The 24,969-nt window shown below is 37.5% G+C and overlaps 1 long non-coding RNA gene across 1 annotated transcript; it reads left to right on the top strand.

Moving 5' to 3' along the window:
• The first annotated feature begins 3,176 nt into the window (after positions 1-3,176).
• On the top strand, positions 3,177-24,563 carry LOC140699335 (uncharacterized). The gene is made up of 3 exons (XR_012077415.1): positions 3,177-3,322; positions 12,152-12,194; positions 24,353-24,563. It is a non-coding gene; the product is annotated as an uncharacterized lncRNA (long non-coding RNA).
• The last annotated feature ends 406 nt before the right edge of the window (positions 24,564-24,969 follow it).

Below are 24,969 nucleotides of genomic sequence, written 5' to 3'. Positions count from 1 at the left end.
AGTGTTTTTGAAACAAATTCCTAGGCCCTATACCAGATCTATAAATCAGAATATTTGGAGAGGAAGGAGGTTTGCTCAGTTTTCATTTATGTTTTTGTTTTTGTTTTGTGGGGTTCACATGGATGAACAGCCATGTTTGGGAACCACAGCACTAAGCTAACAGTTTTAAAGGCCTATGAAATTATGAATTAGACATATTAGGATTCTTAAAAGCAAGAATTCAACAAAGCAATATATTTGACTATCCGTTCAGTTAAATGCAAATGTGGTGGCTATTGTAGTCAACTCCCCAGCACCTTTGCACTCATGATCATCCTGTTCCTCACACCCATGACCCAGTCCTGGCCACTGAGACATGGGGGCATTAAGAAAGGTTTCCTGACTAGAGCTATTCAAACATTCTGTCCAGATTCAAGAGAAGATTTTAGCTGGTCAGACTGGGATTCTCTGCTCTCATCCTTTGGCCAGAGTAGTGCAGGCAACAGACCCACCAAGATCACAAACAATGAAGGAAAATTGAGGTCTTATTGGAATAAAGAGAAATCAAGGCACACAAAAATACCTTTATTCCACAGATAATTACAGATTAAGAAACCAAAACTTTAAAGATTGGATTACTTGCACAAGTGTCAGTCTGGACAAGGGGCAGAGCCAGGCCTACTCAGTCTTCTGAACTCCAGTCCTGGGTTCTTTTCTTGACACCTTGACCTTCTCTGGTATAGTCATAAACACTCTACAGTTCATTACTTGGGGACTTGCTGCTCTTACATAGTAGCTTTAAGAGCACTGTGTTGGCATCATCTTGACATTGCTTTGAACACCACAGGTGTACATTAGCATGCAATAGAAATAAATACACTTATTTAATCTTATATACTTTTTAAATGATGGTGACATACGCTGATGGTTGTCTACTAATACTCATTCCTAACCTACATCTCCCTTAGGCAGAGCCCATTTCTGAGATAAATGTTAAAACACTGGATGTTTTCCCAGCCTTCCTTGCAGCTAGGGCATGAAAATGTGACTCAATCTTGGCCAGTGGGCTCTGGTAGGAAATTTGCTGAGGATGTCTATGAATGGTTGTCTTCTCTAATGAGACACAAGAGAGGGAAAATTCTTTCTCTTCCTGTTGATACTGCCATGTGAGGATGTGATGCCTAGATCTCCAAGGGCCAACTTGTAAACATGAAGGACAAGATAAGGAAAGTCAAAACACTGACTGACCACGGCACAATGGAAAGATGGAAAGTGCCTGGATTTTTGATGACATTCAGATCCATTCTGCCTCTGGACTTCTTGATATGCAAGCTAACAAATGTGCTTTTTGTTTGTTTAAACCAGTTTTAGGGTACTGAAGACATTCTAACTGACGAAATGACATACTAGGGATCAATACACCTGGAGAAAATTGAGCTAGTTTCTAAGACTACTGTGTACTCTATACAGTGCCTTAACAAATGCATATATATACTGATAAATACATCTGACAAAATAAAAACACATCTTTCCCAAATAGTTAGCAATGGGTGAGGATTAGGGGACATTGGAATTACTTCTTCAGGGAAAAGTCTTTTAGGTGTAATGGATCTCCCATTAGAAAAGTTATTGATATGTAAATGAGCTGACTCTACCACTACTCCTAGAACCTTATGATAACCTCCCAATCACCCATTTTGCAACTGTAACCCAGATGAGCTCTCCTTGTTTGTCCTTTATGCTTATGAACGTACTTTTTCCTTAAATATTAAAAAAAAAACTCAATGGTTTTTGAAACTGAATGATGAGTAACAAAGAATCTAATTGCTGTTTTTTAGTGTTTCTCAAAATTTCATAATGAAGAAAAATGTTAAGTGTCCTGACCTTCCAATCTCATTCTGTGGGAAGCTTAGTGCCTTCGCCAAGACTCGTGTCTCATGGTCAACTCTCATTATAATTTCCTGCTCCCACTTGTTCTACTTGTTTCCTGTGTTTAACGTCATCCCAAACATTGCACAAGGCCCTTTTTGCTTTAACTTCCAAAGATACCTCTAACTCAAGGTATCTATAGCCCACTTTTAATAAAGGCTTGGGGCTAAACACTTTAACAATTAATATTAGGCATCCTTGTTTTTAAATTCCCTTGACCATCCCTGTCATTAATCATCCTTTCTCCTTGGGCCATGACCTCCCAATAGGCTTCTGGGCCCTCTCTCTTAACAAACCACTTAACAGCTCCCCACTGAGTTCCTTTTCCAGGCACTTATGCCCCTCTTTTCCTGGGAAACTCAAGAATTTCTCTCACCTTTTGAGCAAAACACATCAGCACTCTTCGATTCACCTTCTTGCAGAACTGCCAGAATCACCTTTTCAAATAAAAGATGTCCCTCAGGTTATTTTCTTAAGTAATTAAAAAAATCCATCTTCAAAAAAAAAAAATCCATCTTCACTGAGGTAACTATGGCATTCCCCTTGTAAGATAAAAAGGAGTAGCAGATGCAGTTAGTTTTTATAAATAGCAGTATTTTTCTTCTCACTGTGCCAGAATACAAACACTTTGTATTCAGTGCAATAAGATGTTAACATGGCACAATTTCTTCCTTGATTTTTGGAGAAGACCTGGTGGCCAATAAGTGTCAAAGCTCATGGCATTCCAAATTAAATACTAGAGTATCAGGAAGGACTTGCCAAAGTGGTGACTGAAAACTGTGGACCTCTAGCCTATTACTCCATCTAAGGATATAAAATGTCTGAAGTTGTAAAGGAAAAAAGAGGATTTATTTAAAGAGTTATTGGTGTTCTATGCATTCTCTCTCTCCCCCAATGAGGGAAAGGTTGGAGGAGTTTGTGCCTCAGTTAAGCCAAGTGAGAAAAGGTGTTTGAAACGGACCATTCAAGAAGCCCAGTATCTCCTGGAGATTTGAGAGCAAAAGGAATGTGTGGCCGCATTGGAAGAAAACTGTACCTCTGTTACCAACCAAAGTAGTGTCATCCGAGCCAATAGAAGGAGTCAGAGTTCCACTCAGAAGCAAAGGAAAGCTTTACTCTTAAATCAGAGAATGGAGGGGTGTGAGCTCAACTTGGAGAGAACATGCTGTCCGGGCAGGCTGTGGGCGGGGCTACAAAGGGCTCTCGCGTGGGGAGGGAGGGGCAGAGTTTTGCCGGTTGGGCGCAGGCGTGGTGTTGCTCACGGCTTCTGCACGGAGCTGGCAGGCTGAGCGGAGGCAGTCACCCGCCATTTTGCACGAGAAACTGGTCTGAAGAGTCGGGGGCAAGGCCTCTGCACACGGCACCCTATGAGCAAATGGAACTAGGCTAAGCACAAAGGAAAAGGAAAAGAGAGGTTAGACTTCATTTTATTACCCAGATTCTATTTTTATTTCCTGAGAATTGATAGTGGGCTTTGAGGACAGCAAATCCCTCCTGTCTTTCGTCCTGCTCCTCGTTCTGGAGGGGCGCTGAGGGGCGCAGGTCTGGCTCCTGTAACTGCTTCTTGCTTATCTGGCGTTGTCATCAGCGCAGGTAGAGGAACAGAATGTCTCCCCAGCCGCCTTTAGACGTGTTGAGTTGTCACCAGGTCTCAGCCCTGACAGTTCTGTCGTGGAGAGACCACCATTTCTCTAACCTTTGTGTAGATAAAGGACACCAGGCAATTTAAGATTTATCCCCCAAATATTAGCAAGAGAATAACGGTCACATGTCAAATGTTTCATAAGAAATGAAGGTATCTCAGGTCTTTTGCCTGTAGGCAATAGTGTGCACTTTGAGGCTCACTATCGTGGCCAGAATCTCCCCAGTCACACTTCTGTTGTTTTTTGGAAGAGAAGCTTTGGGTCAGAGAAAGGTTCATGCCAGTAGTCAAGGGAGTCCATTGCCCCAGGTTGTGTCTCTGGAGGTTGGAGCTGGGGAACCCTCTTCACTTGAGTGTGATGTCCTCACAGAGTGATCCCTGTAACTTCAGAGCAGAATGGGTGGTCAGAATCAACAAGTGGGGTTCATTCCCCATAGGAGTCAGCTGATCTTGTGGGCTGCTGGTTTTTGAGGTTTTTGGGTTCACAGTCTCCTGGCCAGAAGGGTAGAGGGCCAGGTTGGTGGGTTACCATATGCCCTGAGAGCTTTCATGGCTTCTCCTACCTGGAGGACATGCTGAGCTGTTCCATTCAAGGGGGTGTTCCATTCAAGAAGTGTTTCTTCTCTCAGGCTTCGGGAATGGGTCTACCATACATGAATTCGAATGCACTTAACTTTAACTTACCCCTTGGGGCTAACCGCATGTGGAGCAGGGTAATCCAACTTTGTTGAATTTCCTGATTTAACTTGGCTAAGGCCTGCTTCAAGGTCTGATTGGACCTCTCTGCTTTCCTGGATGATTGAGGTCTCCAGGCTGAGTGCAAGGTCATACTATGCCTAGGGCACTTGTTATACCCCCTTGTCACCTGATACTTAAAGGCTGGACCTTTATTGCTTTGTAGGGATCCTGAGAGTTGAAACCTGGGGATTCTTTCTTTGAGTAATGCTTTAGCCACTTCAGCTGCTGTTTCAGTTGTAGCGGGGAATGCTTCTGTCTACCCAGAAAATTGTATCTGCTAGCACCAAAAGATACCTGAAATTGTCTGGCACTCGTGGCATGACAGTGAAATTAATCTGCCAGTCGACTCCAGGATATGTCCCTCTGGTCTGAATGGGCTTTGCCCAGGGGTCTCTGAGGGGTCTTATATTGAGATTATTACTTTCCGTGGCAGGAGTTACCATGACGTCAACTAACCAGTTATATAGATTCCCTCCCGCAGTGAGTGCCTTGATGAGACTCCTTGATGGTTGAAAAGCTGCGGTTTGGGGAGAGAAGGATTGCCCGTGCCATCTGCAGCCTCCTAGATCTCTGCTGAAGCCCCATTTTCGGAATTTGTCCAATTCTTCCTTCATGTAGATTGGAGAATATTTGGGTGGATCTGGCCTTCGAGGTATGAGGAGTAGTTGCCAGGTGACTGGTTCTAGACCTGCCCCTTCAGCAGTTGTCCCCCTTGTTGTTTCCCTTTATTACCTCTGCACCCCTTTTGATGACCCCTGCAGTGGATCACTGCCACCTTTTTCTGAAACTTACTACTTCCAGGAGCTTCAGTATGCTTCACCATGTTTCACCTGTTTATTCTCTGCTATAAGCAAACCTCTTTCCTTCTAAATGGGCCCCATGTGTGTAGGATGCATACACATACCAGGAACCTGTGTTAACATTTAAGATCTCCCCTGTCCTGAGCTCTAAGACTCATGTGAGGGCTGTGAGCTTGGCCTTTTGGGCAGAAGTCCCTGGGAGTAGGCTTCTTGCTTTTATGATTTGGGTCTGGGAGTTACTGTGTATTCTGCCAGCCTTTTCCCCTTTCTCATAAAAATGCTGCTATCTGTGAACTATTCCTCTTTGGCATTTGGGAGCATCTCACTTACTAGATTGAGGCAGCTGGAATAGATCATGTCTATGGTTTCTGTACAGTCATGCTCCAGGAACCCTATTTCTATAGGTAGCAAGGTGGTAGGATATAGTATGTGATAGGTTTTTATGGTAGCCACTGGGTTGTCTAAAAGCATAACCTGAACTTGAATTGACCTTCTGGGGGATAGATATTCTGTTCCCTTAGAATTTACTAAAACCTGAATCTGATGTGGATGGAGTCCATGTAGAGATTGACTAACCAAACATTAACTTTTCAGCCTCCTTTAGCAGAGTTGTAGCAGCTGCTACTGCTCATAGGCAAAGAGGGTGTCCCTTAGTGGTTTGTTCTAATTGTTTAGAGAAATAAGCAACCACCCAAGTAAGGGGTTCCACTTTTTGAGCTAATACCTCACTTGGTGATTCCCCTTCTCTCATAAATGTAAATGTCAAAGGGTTTAGTTGAATCTGGAAGGGCCAGGGCAGGAGCCTGAAGTAATTACTTTTTCAGTTCTTGAAAGGCCTCTTCACGTTCTGAATTCCATTCAAAAGGATCATCATCCTTTCCTTTCAGTATTTCATATAGAAGCCTAGCTATTAGACCATAGTTAGGGATCCCAATGCAGCAAAACCCAGCCATCCCCAGGAAAGCCCTAAGCTGTCTTCTGGTTTTAGGAGGGACAAGGCTGCAGATGGCTTCTTTGCTTTCCTGGGGTAGGCTTCTCTGACATACTGTGAGAATGAAGCCTAGGTAAGTCACGTTAGTTTGTGACCCATTGATGGGCTAACTTCCCCCCACTCCCCACCAGTATTGGGGCCTGACTGTGTTACATAGAAGATTAAATGATTCTGCAGGACACATCCTAAGGGGCTGTCCTTCAGTATGGTAGACATTTGGTTCCCCATTCCTTAGATGTTCTGTTTTGGATTTGTTTCCAACTACTGATGGGGGGCGGTTGGAATCATTTGTTGGCACACAAATGCCATAAGATCTGACCCAAATAAGATTTCAGGTTCAGGAAATTTTGAACCAGCACCAAATTGTTAATGGATTCCTCAAAAGAAATCCTATTCCTCAAAATAGGGGGCTTTCAAATGGCGTGAACTCTGAAGTTCCCCTTTAAATTTGTAACAGCCTGTGCTTGAGATAGTTATTGCCTCCTCAGTCAGAATGTACCACATGAGGTTAGACAGGATGGCCTCTGGGCCAGAGCAGGTTAGCCACATTGGTTCCTGACCAGCTTGATCCACTAGGGAGTGGCACAGCTATCTGAGGTGGGGGTCTTTTTCCTCCTTTCAGCTGAAAAGGAGTTTTCAGACTTCCCACCGGGTGAGAATTAAAAGCACAAAGGATTCCCATGGGGACCACACAGGCTCACTGGGGCAGCTGGTATCTGTGCTGGTACCAGGAGGAGAGTCCATAGAGCCTCAGTTGATAAAAAAAAAATCACCCGAGATTTGCCTCACAAGCAGAGAAGGGAAGGAACTTGAAAGATTAGAAGGATGGGCTAGGGTGATAGTATTGGAAAAGAGATTAGAAGAGAGGTAGGTTGGTGGGTATTTTCTGTTCTTGCCAGCAGCTCATAGGGCTTCTTGATAATGGAGTTCCTGGTCTTGAAAGTGGCTCACAGGCTCCCCAGCCCACTTAAGAGAAACCAGTGCTGACCGAAAGAGGTCAAGTCATGGGTTGCATACATACCTTGGGGTCCTTTCCCACCTGGGTGTCCCTGGTGCCTTTTCCTGAACTCAGATCGAGGGTCCTCATTCCGTTTTGTCAGGCAGTCCTCATTACCTAGGCCTTTTCCCAGCTTGCCTCTTGCCTCACGGGACTGGCCACTTTGTTTTATCAACCTTCATCAACCCCCACAAGTTGAAAACTATAGAGAATATTACCATTGACCCCAGGAAGCCAGCAAGGAAGGTGAAAGCCCTGGTGCAGCTGCTACTGACTCGTACAAGGGTCAGGAGGACAGCACTACTGACAAGACAGGGCAAGACTGCCACTGCGTGGCTCCTGCTCGTGTACAGGAACCTATTGGATAGGTGCAGATGAAAAGGCCATCTGTGTCCACAAAATTTTGTTCCGACCTTCCAAGTCAGGCCTGAAGAGGGTCCTCCTGCCTGGTGCTGTGTGACCAAGTATGGTTCAAAAGCAAAGGAAGGCTTTATTCTTTGATCAAAGAATGGAGAGATGTGAACATGGGCTCTGGAGTATACAATCTTCAAAACAAATAATGTATGCAGTCTTCCTGACAGGCTGTTGGTGGAGCTGCCTTACAGAGTTCTTGTCAGGGAGGCAGGGGATGGGGGTAGTTCTTGCGGGTAGGGCACAGCTGCGTTATCATGGCTCCAGATCTGAGTGCTGGATGCAGCATCTCTACATGTGGCATGCCGTCATCATCTTGAATCGCAGTGTCCCATGCACAGTGCTTCTCCACATGGTCTTCCAAGCTAAAGTGAAAAGTGCAGCCATTTGGCACTAGGAAGTTTAGTCTAAAGCGCTAGGTGCAAGGTCTCTGCACATGGCACCCTATGAGCAAATGAAACTAGAGTAAGCGAGAAAGAGGGGAAAAAAGATAGACTTTATTTTATTACCTGGATTCTATTTTTATTTTTTGAAAATTGTTATGGGCTTTGCCATAACTCCACCTGTGGCAGAGAAAAAAATGCATGAATGTTTCTTGTGGATCAGATTGAATCAGATGAGATGGATCCATCCCTGGGGCTGGGTTGTATTCTGCCCAAGTGGACTTCCTCAGGGAGTTAAGTGAGCCAGTGAAGGAGTGGGCCATGGAAAGTCCAGAGGCTGGGGAAGGAATTCTGAGTGACCAGCCGGAAAAGTGGACTTTCTCATGCCATGGAAACTGTAGACAGGGGTTCTCAGCATGGATATCTTGCAAGGAATCCATGAAAACATCAAATGAGAAGTGGGGAAAATCCCACTTTGGAAATATTACAGAGACCAGAAAGAGTAAAATGTTTTATGACAGGGGCTGTAAAACAGATCAAGGACATCCTTGCTAATTTCAAAAGCTATCAGTTCTTTATTGGTGAAAACATATATCCAGATTGCATGGTGGCTTTGCTGGACTACCGTGAGGGTGGTGTGACTCCATATAATGATTTTTATTAAGGGCAGTTTAGAAATGGAAAAATGTTAATAAATTTGGTTGTTACTTTGGATCAATCACCTGTTGTCATAACTGGCTAGTCATTGCTCTTCATCTACACAACACCAGGACTTAGATAAATGGGACTGATGTCATCTTGAGCTCTTCATTTATTTTAATGTTGATTTAGTTGGAGCAGAGGCATTGTTTTAGAGGAAAATAAAACTTGTCATATAGGTTGTCTAAAAATAAAATGCTTTTTTTTTTGCTTTTAAAAACATTTTTTTAAATTTTATTTATTTATTTGTTTTTGTTGAAGTACAATCAATTACAGGCTGTCAGTTTCTGGTTTACAGCACGATGTCCCAGTCATGCATATACATACATATATTCGTTTTCGTATTTTTTTATCATTAAAGGTTATTATAAGATACTGAATATAGTGCCCTGTGCTATAGAGAAGAAACTTTTTAAAAAATCTATTTTTACATATAGTGGCTAACATTTGTAAATCTCAAACTCCCAAATTTATCCCTTCCCACCCCCTTTCCTTGGTAACCATAAGATTGTTTACTATGTCTGCAAGTCTGTTACTGTTTTGTAGATGAGTTCATGGTGTCTTTTTTTTTTTTTTTAGATTCCACATGAGTAATATCATATGGTATTTTTCTTTCTCTTTCTGGCTTACTTCACTTAGAATGACAATCTCTAGGTCCATCCATGTTGCTGCAAATGGCATTATTTTATTCTTTTTTATGGCTGAGTAGTATTCCATTGTGTAAATATACCACAGCTTCTTCATCCAGTCATCTGTCAATGGACATTTAGGTTGCTTCCATGTCTTGGCTATTGTACATAGTACTGCTGTGAACATTGAGGTACATGTATCTTTTTGAATTAGAGTTCCCTCTGGATATATACCCAGAAGTGGGATTGTTGGATCATATGATGGGTCTGTTTTTCAGTTTTTTGAGGAATCTGCATACTGTTTTCCATAATGGCTGCACCAAACTACATTCCCACCAGCAGTGTAGGGGAGTTCTCTTTTCTCCACACCCTCTCCAGCATTTATTGGTTATGGACTTTGGAATGATGGCCACTCTGAGTGGTGTGAAGTGATACTTCATGGTGGTTTTGATTTGCATTTCTCTGATAATTAGCGATGCTGAGCATTTTTTCATGTTCCTATTGGCCATTTATATGTCTTCATTGGAGAATTGTTTGTTTAGGTCCTTTGCTCATTTGGGGATTGGGGTTTTTTTTTTATTATTAAGTTGTATGAGCTATTTATATATTCTGGAAATTAAGCCTTTGTCCGTCTCATCATTTGCAAATATTTTCTCCCATTCTGTAGGTTGTCGTTTTGTTTTGCTTATGGTTTCCAGTGTTATGCAAAAGCTTATAAGTTTAATTAGGTCCCATTTGTTTATTTTTGCTCTTATTTCTATTCCCTGGGTAGACTGCAGTAGGAGAATATTGCTAAGATTTATGTCAGAGAATGTTTTGCCTATGTTTTCTTCTAGGAGATTTGTCATGTGTTGTCTTACATTTAAATCTTTAAGCCATTTTTAGTTTATTAAAAATAAAATGCATTTGAACTCAAAAAGAAAGTATAAATAAAATAAATACAAAATTTATCCTTAAATTTAATCTTACTAAAATTTGGTGTATTTTTTGTTTTTTATATGAATATGTATTTGATTTGATTTAATTTTGCATAGGATACATACTCTTAAATATTTTATTTGGCATCTTCCTTTTTGGTTTCACTGAAGAGTATCATGAACAATCTTCCATGGCTACAAAATCTTTCATCACATGACTATAACATAACTTATTTAACCATTTATTGATAAACATTAGGTTTATCTTAACTGTTGGTTGATATATATTGTTTGAGCCTCCATAACCCTGGTGTGCTTCCTTGATTATTAAAACAGATTAAACTCCTAGAAGTGAAGTAACTAGGTCAAAGGACATGAAAAGTATAAATCTGAAAAAAAAGTTTTAATTAAAAAAATTTTAACTATACTTCAATAAAATTTTTGTAATTTAAAAACTATACTTCAATAAAAAATAAATTTAAAAAAAATTTTGAAGTATAAATCTAGTATGTTACAAAATTTCCCTCCAGAAGAATAATAGTTATTTAAACTGCTAGCTGCATTTTCTGAGAGTGCTTACTTTATTGTAGCTTTGCCAACACTGAGTGTTAAATTTGTTCCATCATTCTCAGTTAATTGCAAAATAATAATGTTCATTAATTAATTAGACAAATATTTATTAAGTATCTGTCTAGGTATACACTGGCAAGCAAAAATGGATCCAGTCTCTGGTTTCTTGAAGTGCATAATTTGGTATAAGAGATAGATATTTAACAAATAATTATGCAAATTGAAATATAAATACAAACAGATAAATGCACTGAAGGAAATGAATAGTACTATGAGAGCGGTCTGAGATAAGGGTCAAGAGATAACTGGGGAGCTTAGCATGGTGATGACATAATTGGATTTGACTTTCGAGAAGTACCTTCTTGCTAAAAACTAGAGAATGGATTATTGGACTATCAGAGTGGATCAGGGAAGATCCGGTAATCACGGCTAGAAAGAGATAATGGTAGTTCCAACTAAAGTATTACAGTAGGAAGTTGAGAAGTTGAGGAATATATCATTGATATTTTAATCTGAATGTGTTTAGTAAGATTGAATAGTTTTATGTGTGTTTCATGTGTTTATTGACATTGTGCTTGTGTGTGAGAGCAAGTGAAAGCAAGAGACAGAAAGACAAAGAAAGACAGAGAGAGAGGACAAGAGAGAAAGCTAGAGAAGAGAGTGCACAAAAGAAAGATTAATCTATTCTTGGTTTTTTTTTTTTTTGCTAATTTTCAGTTAAGGTTTTGAGCATTTCCTTGTTTGATTTGTAAATGTCCTTTATTGGAGACTGTATATCCATCGTAATGTTTTAAACAGCGAAAGATAACCTAGTGGCTGAAATTGTAAGCACCCATTTCTCCTGTGTAGGCCTGTGGATCAGCTGGGGAAGCTCTGATTCAGGCTTCCATGGTACAGGTCTGTTCCACATCTCTCATTCTGCGACCAGTGTCATCTCAGAATATGCTTATGCCCAAGACAGGTGATAGAGCACAAGAGGCCAAACCAAACTATGCAAGCATATGACAAGCCTCTGTTTTTATCATATCTGCTAACTTTCCATTGTCCAAAGCAAGTCAGGTGGCCAATCCTTGTATCAATCCAGCCAGGAGATTTACCCTCTCTATTTTACTTGGAAGATCAGCCAAGTCACATGGGAAAGTGGATAATGTGTAATACTATTACAGAGAGGATGTAACTCAGAACAGAGCACAGAGATGAAGTAGAAACATTAACCTGATTCGCCAAAAGGACATTTGTCATTTGTTCTTTATATTTGTACCAATTTTTTTTCACAGGATTTCATTTGTCATCATTTTTATGATATGCAAAAGTTTTAAATTGTTATGTAATCAAGTTATAGACGTTTCCTTTGCATTTTTCTGTATTACTTTTAGGTCTATGAAATCCTTGCTTATTCTAAGTTTAGATAAATATTTCCTTAAATATTTTTCTAATGATTTTTATCGTTTCATTTCTACACATAGCTATTTAATTCATCTGAAATTTATTTGGGGTGTATGATGAGAGGTAAGTAACTAGTTAGTTTTTCCCAAGTCAATTGCCTAAAAATATTTTAATAAAAATTTCTGTGTACAATATGAAGAAAACAAATTTGTTCAAGGCTATTAATGAAACAGTTTAAATAAATGAATAAATGTGGCATATTTCTGGATAAGAAGGTTAAATATTATGAAGTTGTCAATTCCTAAGTTAAATTTCTATGCAAATCCAACAAAAGCCCAACAAGATTTTTTTCTTACCTCACATGAAAAATAGAAAATGTCTAAAAGAATGAACAGATAAGAATAAATCACAAAAAGAGGTAAACTAAATATTGATTACATATTATGGTTTAGATGTGAAGAATAGAAAGACTAGCAGGGAAAAATTGGTCAAAGAAAATAAAAACCAAATATATGACACAAGAGACAAATTAAATCAATAGGGGGAAAGGGACATTTATTTTTAATAAAATAAAATAGGAGAAAAGTTTCTTTAGGGAAATGATATGGTTAATAAATTTTGCTAGTTATCCAACTGGAATCAACAACAGCAATGAAATTACAGCCATACATCTTTCATACACCAAAATAAATTCCAAATTAACTGAAGTTATAAACACACACTCAATGTGTTTATAACTTCAAATTAAACAATGAAAATAGAAAAATATTAGGAGAGTATTTGTATAAGTTCAGAGCTGGGAGTCATTCATAAAGAAAAGAGAAACCCACACAATAAACAACTGAGAAATGTAACATAAAATTTTAAAATATCTGTATGGCAAACACATAAACAACCTCAGGGGACAAGTAACACCTTGGTGAAAAAAATAACGATATATATGGCAAAGAGTTAATATCCTTTGTACACAAAGAGCTTGTAAAACTTGATAAGAAAACAAAACAGTGTAAAACAAAACAAAAAACCCAAATGGAATAAACGATTAAAGTCCTGAATTCAAGACATAACATTATAAAATTTCAAACATCATTAATAAAGAGAACATCTTATAAGGTTAAGGATCAGAAATCAGAATAGTATTAACAACATCTCTGAAATCCAAAAGATAATGGAGCAATTTTGAAGAAAAAAATAATTTCCAACCTAGAGTCTACATTGAGCTTAAACAATCAATAGAACCTCAGGACTCATTAAAGACATTTTATGAAGCTTCTTGAAGAAAATCAAATAAATCTTAATGATTTTCAATAGACAAATATTTTATGAAGCTTCTCGAAGAAAATCAAATAAATCTTAATGATTTTCAATAGACAAATATTTTCCTTATAGAACACAGAAAAAGCAAAAGCCACTTAAAACATGAAAATTGGATAGCATAGTCCTTTGGGGCCCCTGTAAGAAAACAACACAGACTGGGTGGCTTATAAACAGCAGAAATTTATTTCTCATGGTTCTGGAGGCTGGGAAGTCCAAGATCAAGTCACCAACAGATCCAGTAAGAGTCCATTTCCCAGTTGATATGTGGCCATCTTCTCCTTACAACCTCATACAGCAGAAGTGATGAGAGATCTTTCTGGGGCCTGTGATAAGGGCACTAATTCCATTCATGAGAGTTCCACCCTCCTGGCCTAATCACTTTCCAAAGACTCCACCTCCAAATACCCATCACACTGAGGGTTAAGTTTCAACATAAAATTTTGATGGGGCACAAACATTAAGTCTATAATTTTGGACTTCATCTAAATTTTAAATGTCTTCTCATAAATAGTTATTGTTAAAATTAACTAGCAGACCACATCTTTGGAGAAAATACTTGTAACACATGTACCTGGCAAAGAAATTGTATCCAAAATACATGAATAACCCCTACAACTCAATAAAAACAACAAGAACAACAACAACTCAGTAAAAGGTGGATGAAACACTTGAAGAAACACATGAACTATAGTGCTCAACATGATTTCTCATCAGGGAAATACAAATTAAAACCACAATAAGAAACCATTACACATTTATTAAAATGGCTAAAATGAAAGAGATTGTTAACAACAAATATTGAAGAGGATTTGGAGTGACTAGAACTCGTATATTCCTGGTTGGAATGTAGAACAGTACAGCCACTTTGAAAAGTAGTTTGGTAGTTTCTTTAAAAGTTAAATATGTATCTATTTTATGACCTAGTAATTCCATTTCCAAGAATTTATCCAAAAGGAATAAATATACATATATCCACAAGGATGTTCATAGAGCTGAAAAAGACAGTAAACAAAATAAAAAGTACAACAGCTGAATAAAAGGGACAGAAGAAATAAATAAGAAACTTGAGGAAAGAACAATAGAAATTGCCCAATCTAAACAACAGGGAGAAAATAGACTGAAAAAAAGGGGAGAGAGGGAGAGAGAGAGAACAGAGGCTCAGGGACCTGAGGGACAATCGAGAAAAATCTATTTTCAAGTCATCTGAGTCCCAGAAGGAGAGGAGAAAACAGATGACGCTGAAAAAGTACCTTAAAAATTAATGGCTGAAACTTCCCAAATTTGGCAAGAGACATAAACCTACATATTCAAGTAGCTTTGCAAACCTCAAACAGAATAAACTGAAATAAATTTAATTCAAGAAACATAATTAATTCAAGAAACATAATTAAACTTCAGACAACTAAAGAGAAAGAGAAAAAAAATCTTGAAAGCAGCCAGAGGAAGAACAATGGGGATGACAGTAGATTTCTCGTCAGAGACCATATGGACCAAAAAGAGGTGGCACAATATTTTTTAGGTACTGAAAGAAAAAAAATTGTGAACCCAGAATCCAATACCCAATTAAAATATCCTTGACTAATAAGGAAGAAATCAACACATTTCCAGATAAAGAAAAAGGAAGGAATTGTTATCAGTAGATCTACTCTAAAAAAATGGCTAAAGGAAGTTCTGTAGTCAGAAAAGCAACAATAGAAGAAGGAACCTTGGAATATCAGGAAACAAGACAGAGTACAATTAGCAATAATGTAGGTAAATACAAGAAACTTTCCTTCTCTTCAGTTTTCTAAACTATGTTTGATGGCTAAAGCAAAAATCTCAGTGGTAGAGTACATGCCTAGCATGCACAAGATCCTGGGTTCAATCCTCAGTACCTCCATTAAAAATAAATAACTAAAAACCTAATTACCCCCCAAAAAAACTAATACATAAAGCAAAAATCATAATATGAAGTGATTTTAAACACATTTGGAGAAAATACTTAGAATTTATTGTAAATGGGAGATGGAAAGGGACATAAGGGGAGAAAAGTTTTCCACATGTCATTCAAAATTATAATGTTGGAAAAAAAATTAGTGGTTTCCAGTATGGGGAGGGGCAAAAGGTAAGGGAATGTGTCTATAAAAGACAACATGAGAGATTCCTGTGGTGATATGTTTTGTATCTTGACTAGATTTATGTCAATATCCTTGTTGTGATATTACACAATAGTTTTGCCAAATGTTATCCTTGAGGGAAACTGGGTAAAGTTTACACAAGATCACTTTGTATTATTTTTATAACTGCCTGTGAATCTAAAATTATCTTAAAATAAAAAGCTTAATTTTTAAAATGTACATAATTATGATTCCACTTATATGAAGTTTTAGAGTAGGCAAAATTAACCTGTGATATAAATCAGAACAGTGATTGCTTCTGGGTGGTAGTTGGGGAGGGGGACGAGAGATGGGAATCTTTCTGATTTTCAGGAAAAACAACTGATTCTTGATAATCACAGTGAGCTTTGTGGTATGTTAACTTACCCTAAATCCACACCCCACTTCCCAGCTAAGCATTAGCTTTGAAAACAATAGCCCACATTCTCATTAACAGGAGTAAACAGTCCTCACTTATAAAGAATTGTCCTTATTTGATCTGTCTTGCAGCTCTCTGGAAGACCCACTCAAAAGGCTTGTCTTTATTTTGCCTGATTGGGAACTCAGTGCTAAATCTGCTACCCAAGGGGCATTTGTCCAAAACAAGATTACAGTGGCCACATTTGACAAAGAATACAAACTTTACAGACTTAGTTAAGTCACTAAACAAACAACTATAAGCAGCAGCAACAACAACAACAAATCTTGGGAGGGCAGTAGAAGCTGATTTCCCGAGTTGCCACATTGTATTATTCAAAGTTTTGTTTTCAACAAGAACAACAAAAAAGAGACATTCAAAGAAACAAGAAATACAGCCCATAGACAGAAAAAAAAAGCACTGAGAAGTTTTCTCTGAGGAAACCCAAATTTTGAATGTACTAGACAAAGACTTTAAATCAGTTATTTTAAATATATACAAAGGGCTAATGGAAACCGTGTCCAAAAAACTAAAGGAAAGCTAGTTCTTTGGAATGAGAATGATATCTAACATAATAGAGAATATTAATAAAGAGGTAACAATTATTAAAAAGGAACCAAATAGAAATTCTGGAGTTGAAAATTACACTAACTGAAGATTCATTAAAGGGAATTCTCAAATATTGCATTGGGAAAGTAAAATGCTTCAGCTACTGTGAAAAATAGTTTGACAGTTTCTCAAAAAGTTAAACAGAATTACCAAACAACCCAGCAATTCCACCTCTAGGTATATACCTGAGAGAATTGACATATATGTTCACAAAAAAGCATATGTTTATAGCAGAATTATTTATAAGTGCCAAAAAAGAGATGAATCCAAATCTCCAGCTGCTGCTGGGTATACCACATTTATCCATATAAGGAAACACTATTCATCTATAACTGGGAATGAAGTACTATTACCGCTACAACACGGATGAACCTTGAAAATACTATGCTACATGAAAGAAGCCAGACACAAAAGGACGAATATTGTGTGATTCCATTGATATGAAATGTTCAGAATAAGCCAATCCACAGAGACAAAAAGGAGATTAGTGTTTTCCAGGGAATAGAGGAGAACAGGACTGGGAAGAGCTGCTAACAGGCATGGGGCTTCTTTTTGAGATGATGGAAATGATCTGGAATTAGGTAATTGAGATTGCACAACCTTGTGAATATACCAAAATCTACTGAATTTAACTTTAAAATGTTGAATTTTATGTTAACTCTGTCTCAATAAAAAATTGCACATTGTAAACTGACTACAATAACATTAAAAAATAATAAATTTAAAAATTGCAAAGAAAGACTGAAACTAGAAAGACATTTATTTTTCTCACGCTGAAAAATCATGAAGTATGAAGAGCTATGGGTCTGCTCTATAATAGTCCTCAGTGACCCTCCACTCTGGCATCCCTAGGCAGGGCTCATCCTCCTAGTTCAAATTGGAATTCTTATTTTAGGTAACAGAATAGAGGAAGTTTCAGAAAAAGGGACAAAGAACACATACAAATTGTTTCTTAAGTTCCTAAAATCTGTTACATAACACATCCACTTACATCTCATTGGCCAGAATGTAGCCATATGGCCCCATTTAGAATAGGGGAGGCTGGAAAATCCAGGGTTTATTTCTATTATCAGCAGCCATGTCACCAGCTAAAAACTACTAATTTTGCTATTGTGAAAGAGGGGAAGAATGGATAATTAAAAGCAACTAGTATTCTCTATTGCACCAGGCAAAAGTATAAAGGAATCCAAGGATGGTGCAGACAGGTCATAAGATAATAGCTGTAAGTAGGCCTCGGTAGCCAGTCCAGGTTAGATCAAATGTCAGAAGGGTCCAGGGAAGATGGTTTTAAGGGAAAAAAAGTGAAAATGAGAAGTTACATTATATGTTTGACTACACCCAAAGGTATTTCATGGATCTTGTGGAGAGTTTAGAAAAGGATTAGTGATAAATTCTTAGAAAACTAAATATATATTTGAAAGGCTATCATTCATTTCAGGATTAATAAAATAAGACTATTTTAAAAAGAATTGCAGTATTAATACAGTACATGTACAATTTACATAGTTATAAAAATGCACTACCAAATATGGATTTAACAAGAAGTCTTTTATATATTAGGAGAAGGAGTGTAGAAAGGGGGATGAGAGAGAATGCAAATTCCTCATTTTGCATAATTTGAAGTCAATAGGCAACTTCTAAATTTGAAAATCAAGAAATAACAGTATAAGATTAATATTTAGAAATATGAAGGAAAATGGCAAATGAAACACCTAACAAACTGAAAATCATTATTTTGAATGTAGGGAACAGATGTTTTATGTTATAAGCCTTTGACTTTTAAGTATATTTAAATATATATTTAAATGTATAAGTGTATGTACATATACAATGTATATAAACACTCTGATAATTTTAAAAACATTTTTAAAGGATTAGTAGTGGTTTTCATTCATAAATCTTCCACCTTCCTAGTCAACACTTGTAGACTTTAATATAAATAATAATAACGATGGAACATTACTACTATTATTACTATTATTAATAACAACATTAATAATAAAGCAGTAATGCCATTTGGCTTATATACCATACTGGATTTCCTTTAAAATTTTTCCTCCTCCAACTTTTAAAATCTTTCAAAGTCTCAAGTAATGACCTTAGGTACAGAAGAAACTTGAAGGTTTGCATTTCTTTGGCTGTCTTAAAGTTACTACTCTGTTTTTTTAGAGTGTCTTTCTTAACTATTGTTTAAACTTCAAATTTTCCTTTGAATCAAACTTTATGAATAATTTATAGTAGCTAAATAAATGGGATAAGTGCTTTAGCTTTCAGAGTCTACAAATCTTATCGTCAGGGAATATGTAGTTTTCCAAAGCCGGCCCTCCAGGAATAACAGTCCAACTTGGAGCCAGCAGGTTTTCTGATCCCATGATCCAGTAGTTTTAATACATGTAGGTCATGTCATCAAACAGGATGTCATCACTGTCATCATGTCGCTGGCTTCTTTTTCCACATCCCAGTGCTTGCCCTATCATCTCCTAACCTGTAATTTTATTTTCGACAGCCACAGCTTAGAGTCTCAGATGCTTTGTAGAAACAGCTCATTATCAGTAGTGTTGTAACAGCAGTTAGAAACTGAATGACATTCAATTAAAATGATATTAGCAGCTCAGGAGTGATTTTGTTTAATTTACTCCTACTCAGATGTAAAAACATTAGCGACTTTTTTAATTGGACCTCATAATGTCTAACTCCTACTCAAATGCAATGAAATTAAAGACTTTGGTGCCTAAATACCGCTTAATTTACTCCTACCCATCTATAATGACATTAAGGATGCTTTAGGGTAGATATTGTTTCCACTCAATTTTATTCAAAAGAAATCTGAGCTCACAAGTACTATTATTAAGCATATAATAAAATCACGCAAGAAATATATCTTTACAAGTGGGGATAGGGTGCTTTCCAGTAATATTAAAAAGTAATCATGTTCATTTTAATGCAAGGATATTAAAAAGTAATATCTTAAATACAAGATTTTTATAAGTTTTCTGTTGTTTAAGCAAATATGTGATTCAAAGCCTGTTAAAGAAATGTACTTTGTTATATATAAATTTGAAGTGAATTTTATTCAATTATGGCATGTGATTGGCTTATGCCTGAAATTTTGATTTCCAATGAAAGAAATTTGATTTCTTATAAAAGAAATTTTACTTTAAACATGGCTTAGAGAAAAGCATTTTTTCAATCTAATGCTAATAATTTAAAAAATCCTTTTCCTACCATCAGTTTTAAAAATTATTATCTTAAACCTTTGTTTCCCTGAAGGCTATTTGTAAGCACAGCAGGATTTTGAGTCCAAAATCCTATGACTGGGATAGGGTAGATGTTCAATAAATAGTGTGGGGAGGTGGAATAAAGATTATTATCAGTAATAATAGCTAATATTTATAAAGTTCCTACTATGTGCCAGATATTGTTCTGAGCATTTTAAATGTATTAACTTATTAAGAATCAAGTAATAGTAAGTAATATTCTTAGTTTAGAATAAAAACAATAAAATGATGGATGTTGATGGTAAGATTCTTTGAGTTGCCTTTAGTTTGAGAAGCTCTGTAAGCACTTAAAAGTTCTTAGCCTATACTGTGAAATTCTCCCATAAAATTAAGAAAATTTAATGATATAATTAGAATTGAGCAACAAGCACACAGACACCCACACATGTATACACACATACGCAGGATATTTCAGCGCAGGAGTATAGTTTTCTTTTTATTTCTTACTTTTTTTTTTTTGGTTGGGGGAGGTTATCAGAGGTTTTTTTAAATTATTATTTTAATGGCAGTAGCGGCAGTATAGTTTTCTTTACTTAGATATTTAGGAATAATTTCTCAAGATGCTTTCTTTGGAAAAAAAATTTGATGATGTTTTGAAATATCTAACACTGCTTGATGTGTCCTGGTCACAGCTTCTAATTGTGCTCACAGGTTCTCACAGTGTTAGTGGGTAGACATTTGAGTCTCTCTTATAGTTCTGCATTAGCTGAAATGCATGGCTCCTCCTAGGCAGGTAGGCAGGGCCTAAGATCAAAAAATGTTTTAATAATAGATGTCAGGGCAGTTGTGTAGCTGCCTAGGTTTGAATCCTTGCTAGGCTGCTTGTTGGTTGCTTGACCTTAGGCATGATACTTAATTCGCTAAACCTCAGTTTTCTTATCTGTCAGTGAGAATAATAAGCTCTATTGTTTTTCCCCCAAATACTACTTTATTCATATTTTTTATTTAGATAAATATCACACCAGGTATTTATAATTATTTAATCCAGACACTTGGGAGTCATCCTGTATCAGTTGCTCTCTCTCTCTCTTCCCACATTCAGTGAACCACCAAATCTATTTTATCTCCTGAATATCACTCACTCAGAGCACTTTAATTGCAATCAGACACAATAGAATATACATGATAATAGAATATATAAGTGAACATTATTCACCCAACATTTATGTAACTCCAGCTTTTTGCTGGGAAGTGCTATGATGCTAGGGATGCAGCAGTGATAATCTTTGGATTCATTAAGCTTCCTGTCCAAGCGGAGAGATAAACAGTAAAGTCCCTGTTCCAATGTGGTATGATAAGGGCCTTAACAACACTACAGAAATATGATCATGCCCCAGTGCAGACAATCAATTAGTAATGCATCCAGCTGCGTGTAATCCAACTACAGTGATTTCACTACATATGGGTTTGTGGAAACGACAGTCACTTAAAGTTGAAGAGATAGTTTTGAGGGAATCAGTGTAATTTGGAATCTGGATAATAAACACTGATTTCCCTTTTGTTTTTAAATGTCTGAATTCCAAGATCAGCCTGTCAGTGAAAATTTCCACACTTTTGGATGATGATCATTGTCTCTCATGTGATTTTACTTCCGAACAGCGTATCTCTTCCTCAGTCTGCAGAGGCATGAGTTCTAATTACTACTCAAACCACACCTACCAAGAGAATTTCATAGTCAAATCATATCAATGATACTCTCCAAATTTTATGGAAATACAGCCAGCCATTTACACACAAACCAAAAAATAGAATGAAACAATGTTTTTACATAGATAAAAATGTATGTTATACTAAAGATACAACATAAAGATATCCACCAAAAAAAAAGGATAATTAGGGAAAATAAAGAATTAACTTTGGCTCTTTTAAGAGTAATGTTTTTATTATTTTTAAAAAGACCATGATTAAGCATGTCAACCATGAAAGTACTAATAGAGTCTGGCATATGATTTCCAGTGGTGTATCTGATACGATTCTGCAAGTCAGTTTCATACATGTTAACTTGGTTTTCATCTCTTATTTTTCACAGCTGTGGTTCAAGTTTACTGCTATTACTAGAGCTACAGGGAATGAATTTCCTTGTGCCTAAAGAGAAAAAACAATTAAAATGTTTGTAATAATATTAGCTGTAGTTCTAGTAGTAGCATAGTACTAGCAGCCATTGTAGTGGCAGTAGTATTAGTTGTAGCAGTAGTGCTGGTGGTAAGTCACCATAACAGCAGGAACAGCATTTCTCCAACTCTTAGCTCATTCCTGATTTTGGTACCACCAGCACTTCCTGGAAAGTTCACCCACAGTGATTTCTGGGAGTTCCGAAAAAGAATTTCACAAGCTCTTAGCTCTCAGGGTCACCTGTCATTTCCTTACTGTTATGAACTAAATGTTTATGTCCCCCCAAAATTTGTATGTTGAAGCTCCAATCCCCAGTGTGATGGTATTTGGAGATGGAGCCTTTGGGAAGTAATTAGGTTTTAGATGGTGTCATGAGGATCCCCCATGATGAAATTGATACAATTGATACCCTTATAAGAAAAGAAAGAACATATCTCTCCCTTTCTCTCTCCACCACGTGAAAACACAGTGAGAAGGTGGTCTGCAAGCCGGGAAGAGGGTCTATGTCAGTAACTAAATCTGCCAGCACTGTGATCTCGGACTTCCAGCACTCTGAAAGATAAATGTCTGTTGTTTAAGCCCTCCAGACTATGGTATTTGCTGTAGCAGCCCCTCTCGCTTCAGCTCCCTGTGGCCATGGGTGAGGCTCCTGAAAACCCCTAAGGCCCAGCAGAGAGCTGCTGTCTCTGCCATTGATGAGCACTAATGCCCCGAAGTCAGGGTCACACTCTGTCACATGAATCCTACAGCAAGGCTCCCGTAGGACCGTCGGGATACTTTTCAGACAATCGTAGTTACTTATGAATCATAGCCCCTTTCCCTAGGAATCAGGCACAGGCCCATACGGGCCAGGCCAAAGGACATTCTGTCTTGCCTCCAGTGTGCTCAGATAGAGTCTGGCATATCTTCTCACTATCATGTCCTCAGAAATGTCCAAGCACCTGCCATATAGAAGGCCTTCAATACAGTAGGTATTTGTGGAATGAATGAACACACAAGCATTCATTTTGGAAGGGCCCTCCTTTCTTTCCTTGGAGATCCCTTGGTCCTCATGTAAATAGTCTCATAGCAGGAAATTACCTGTGAGGTAGGAGAATGTGTATTATTATCCCCATTTCATGGATGGAGAAACTGAGGTACAGAAAGTTTTAGTGACTTGTCTAAGCTCCTGTGTTTACTGAGAGTCTCACATAGTTTTTTGGGATTTTTTTTTTCCTTTTACGAGTGAAGCATCTCACTTTAAACAGCTTTTTAGCTCAGCATTTATTCAGGGAAACAGAGGGAGGCATGTTATTTATCCATTGGAAAAGGATTAACAAATAAATTCATGGTGAATAAGCCCAATTTTTTAAAGTCTATGACCACACTTCTTCCAAAGAATACCCAAGGGCACTCAAGCTATTTACTTCTCCTTAGAATAAGGATAGAGTGTGAGCCTTGTAAAATTTCCCACACTGCCTGACCTGGCAAGCCTCTGCAAGGAGAAGGGAACTCTCTATTAGCTCCAGTCTGGTTTCTGTGCTTCTGCTCTGAATGTTCAATTGTCAGGCAAGATTCTGAAGTGTATAAATATGTAATTATACTGAATAGCCAAAAACAAATAGGTTGGGTTTTTGGTGAAAAACTATTTTATTTTGATCCTCAGTTTCTAGTTAATTGGTTTGCACTTTGGATTTCTAATGCTTTGTGGAAATACAGATTTTACATTCCCACTGTAAATGTTTTCATTTGAAGTGTTTAAAAATAGGATAATTTAGGTATTTTACTTTACAGTTTTGTTAATGTATTTTCCTGTGTCGTGTAAACAACTACATTTTAGGATTCGCCTCAACATATATTTTAATGGGTCTATTTTTCTGTGAATAATAAAAACATTGTATAACTTGTATAAATACCAACCATTCAAGAATTCCACAATAAACTGGAAACCTCCTCTCTGGTGAGGCGTTCTGCTTCCCTTCTATTACCAGACTTTCATATTTCACTGTCAAACATAGTCCTATATTGCACTGGGTTTAAGGAGAATGTTTTGGCCAGAGGGTTAACAAAACTTTGAGGTGTATTATCCTCAGGAGTCATCACTTGCACAAAAAGAAACAAGAGGGATGGACAAGGAAGTTAACATCGGCCGGGCAATGGCACATATTAAGCCCAAAGTCAGCTTTCCTGACTCCTTGAACCAGGCTGAGGGACCAAACTTAGTTACTATTCTCATGAGGAAAGATATTATGTATGGGAAGTATAATATATATCATAGGTCTTCAGTAACTGAAAGACTCTGAAAGGTCTTATTTTCATAGTTGCCCCATTTGAAGTTGTCCTAGGTCGATGATCTTTGGCCTCCTCCTGTGGGTCTTCAGAATCCTCTCACACCCTCACTTCCCTTCTTTTCATCCCCTTCCTTCCTGAAAGTCAAACTCCTCATCTTTGAAGACCAACACTGGCACTAGGCTACAGCGTACCTCCTATTTCCAAATGCAGCAGAGAGTCCAGGAGGGAGTTCCCAGATGACTGAAGACTGTGTCTTCGCCGTGTACCAACTGCTCAAGCCATCAGGAAGGCAACTGGGCAGATTATGTGTTGGGATCTTTGGTGTCCTGGAAATAAAGCAATCTGCAGAGTTCTCTCCCTCTTTCTCTTTTTTCTTTCCCAGTGGTCATCTTAGAAGGGATAAGGTACAAAGCAGAAGAAAAAAAGAGAAAAATAGCAACTGTATAGGCAGGGTTGGATTTTATTTTCTTTTTCATTTTAAAAGATATGTAAAAAATCATAAAAAATAAATGCTAAGTCAAATAAGTCAGACAAAGACAAATACTATATGATCTTATATGTGGAATCTTAAAAAACAAAAAAACAAGCAATCTGATACAGAGAACAGATTGGTGGTGGTAAGAGGCAGAAATGGGGCATGGGGAAGTTGGGAGTAGGGGTGGGAGAAATGGATGAACTTTTTTTAGTTTAAATAAATTGAATAAAAAGCTTTTTAATAAGGTGAAATAAAAATACCAACAATAAAACTTCCAATGATC

Source organism: Vicugna pacos, chromosome 11 (assembly GCF_048564905.1).
Source record: "Vicugna pacos chromosome 11, VicPac4, whole genome shotgun sequence".
Classification (NCBI taxonomy): Eukaryota; Metazoa; Chordata; class Mammalia; order Artiodactyla; family Camelidae; genus Vicugna; species Vicugna pacos.
The sequence above is the reverse complement of the archived record's forward strand: the minus strand, read 5'-3'. Positions and strand labels throughout refer to the sequence as shown.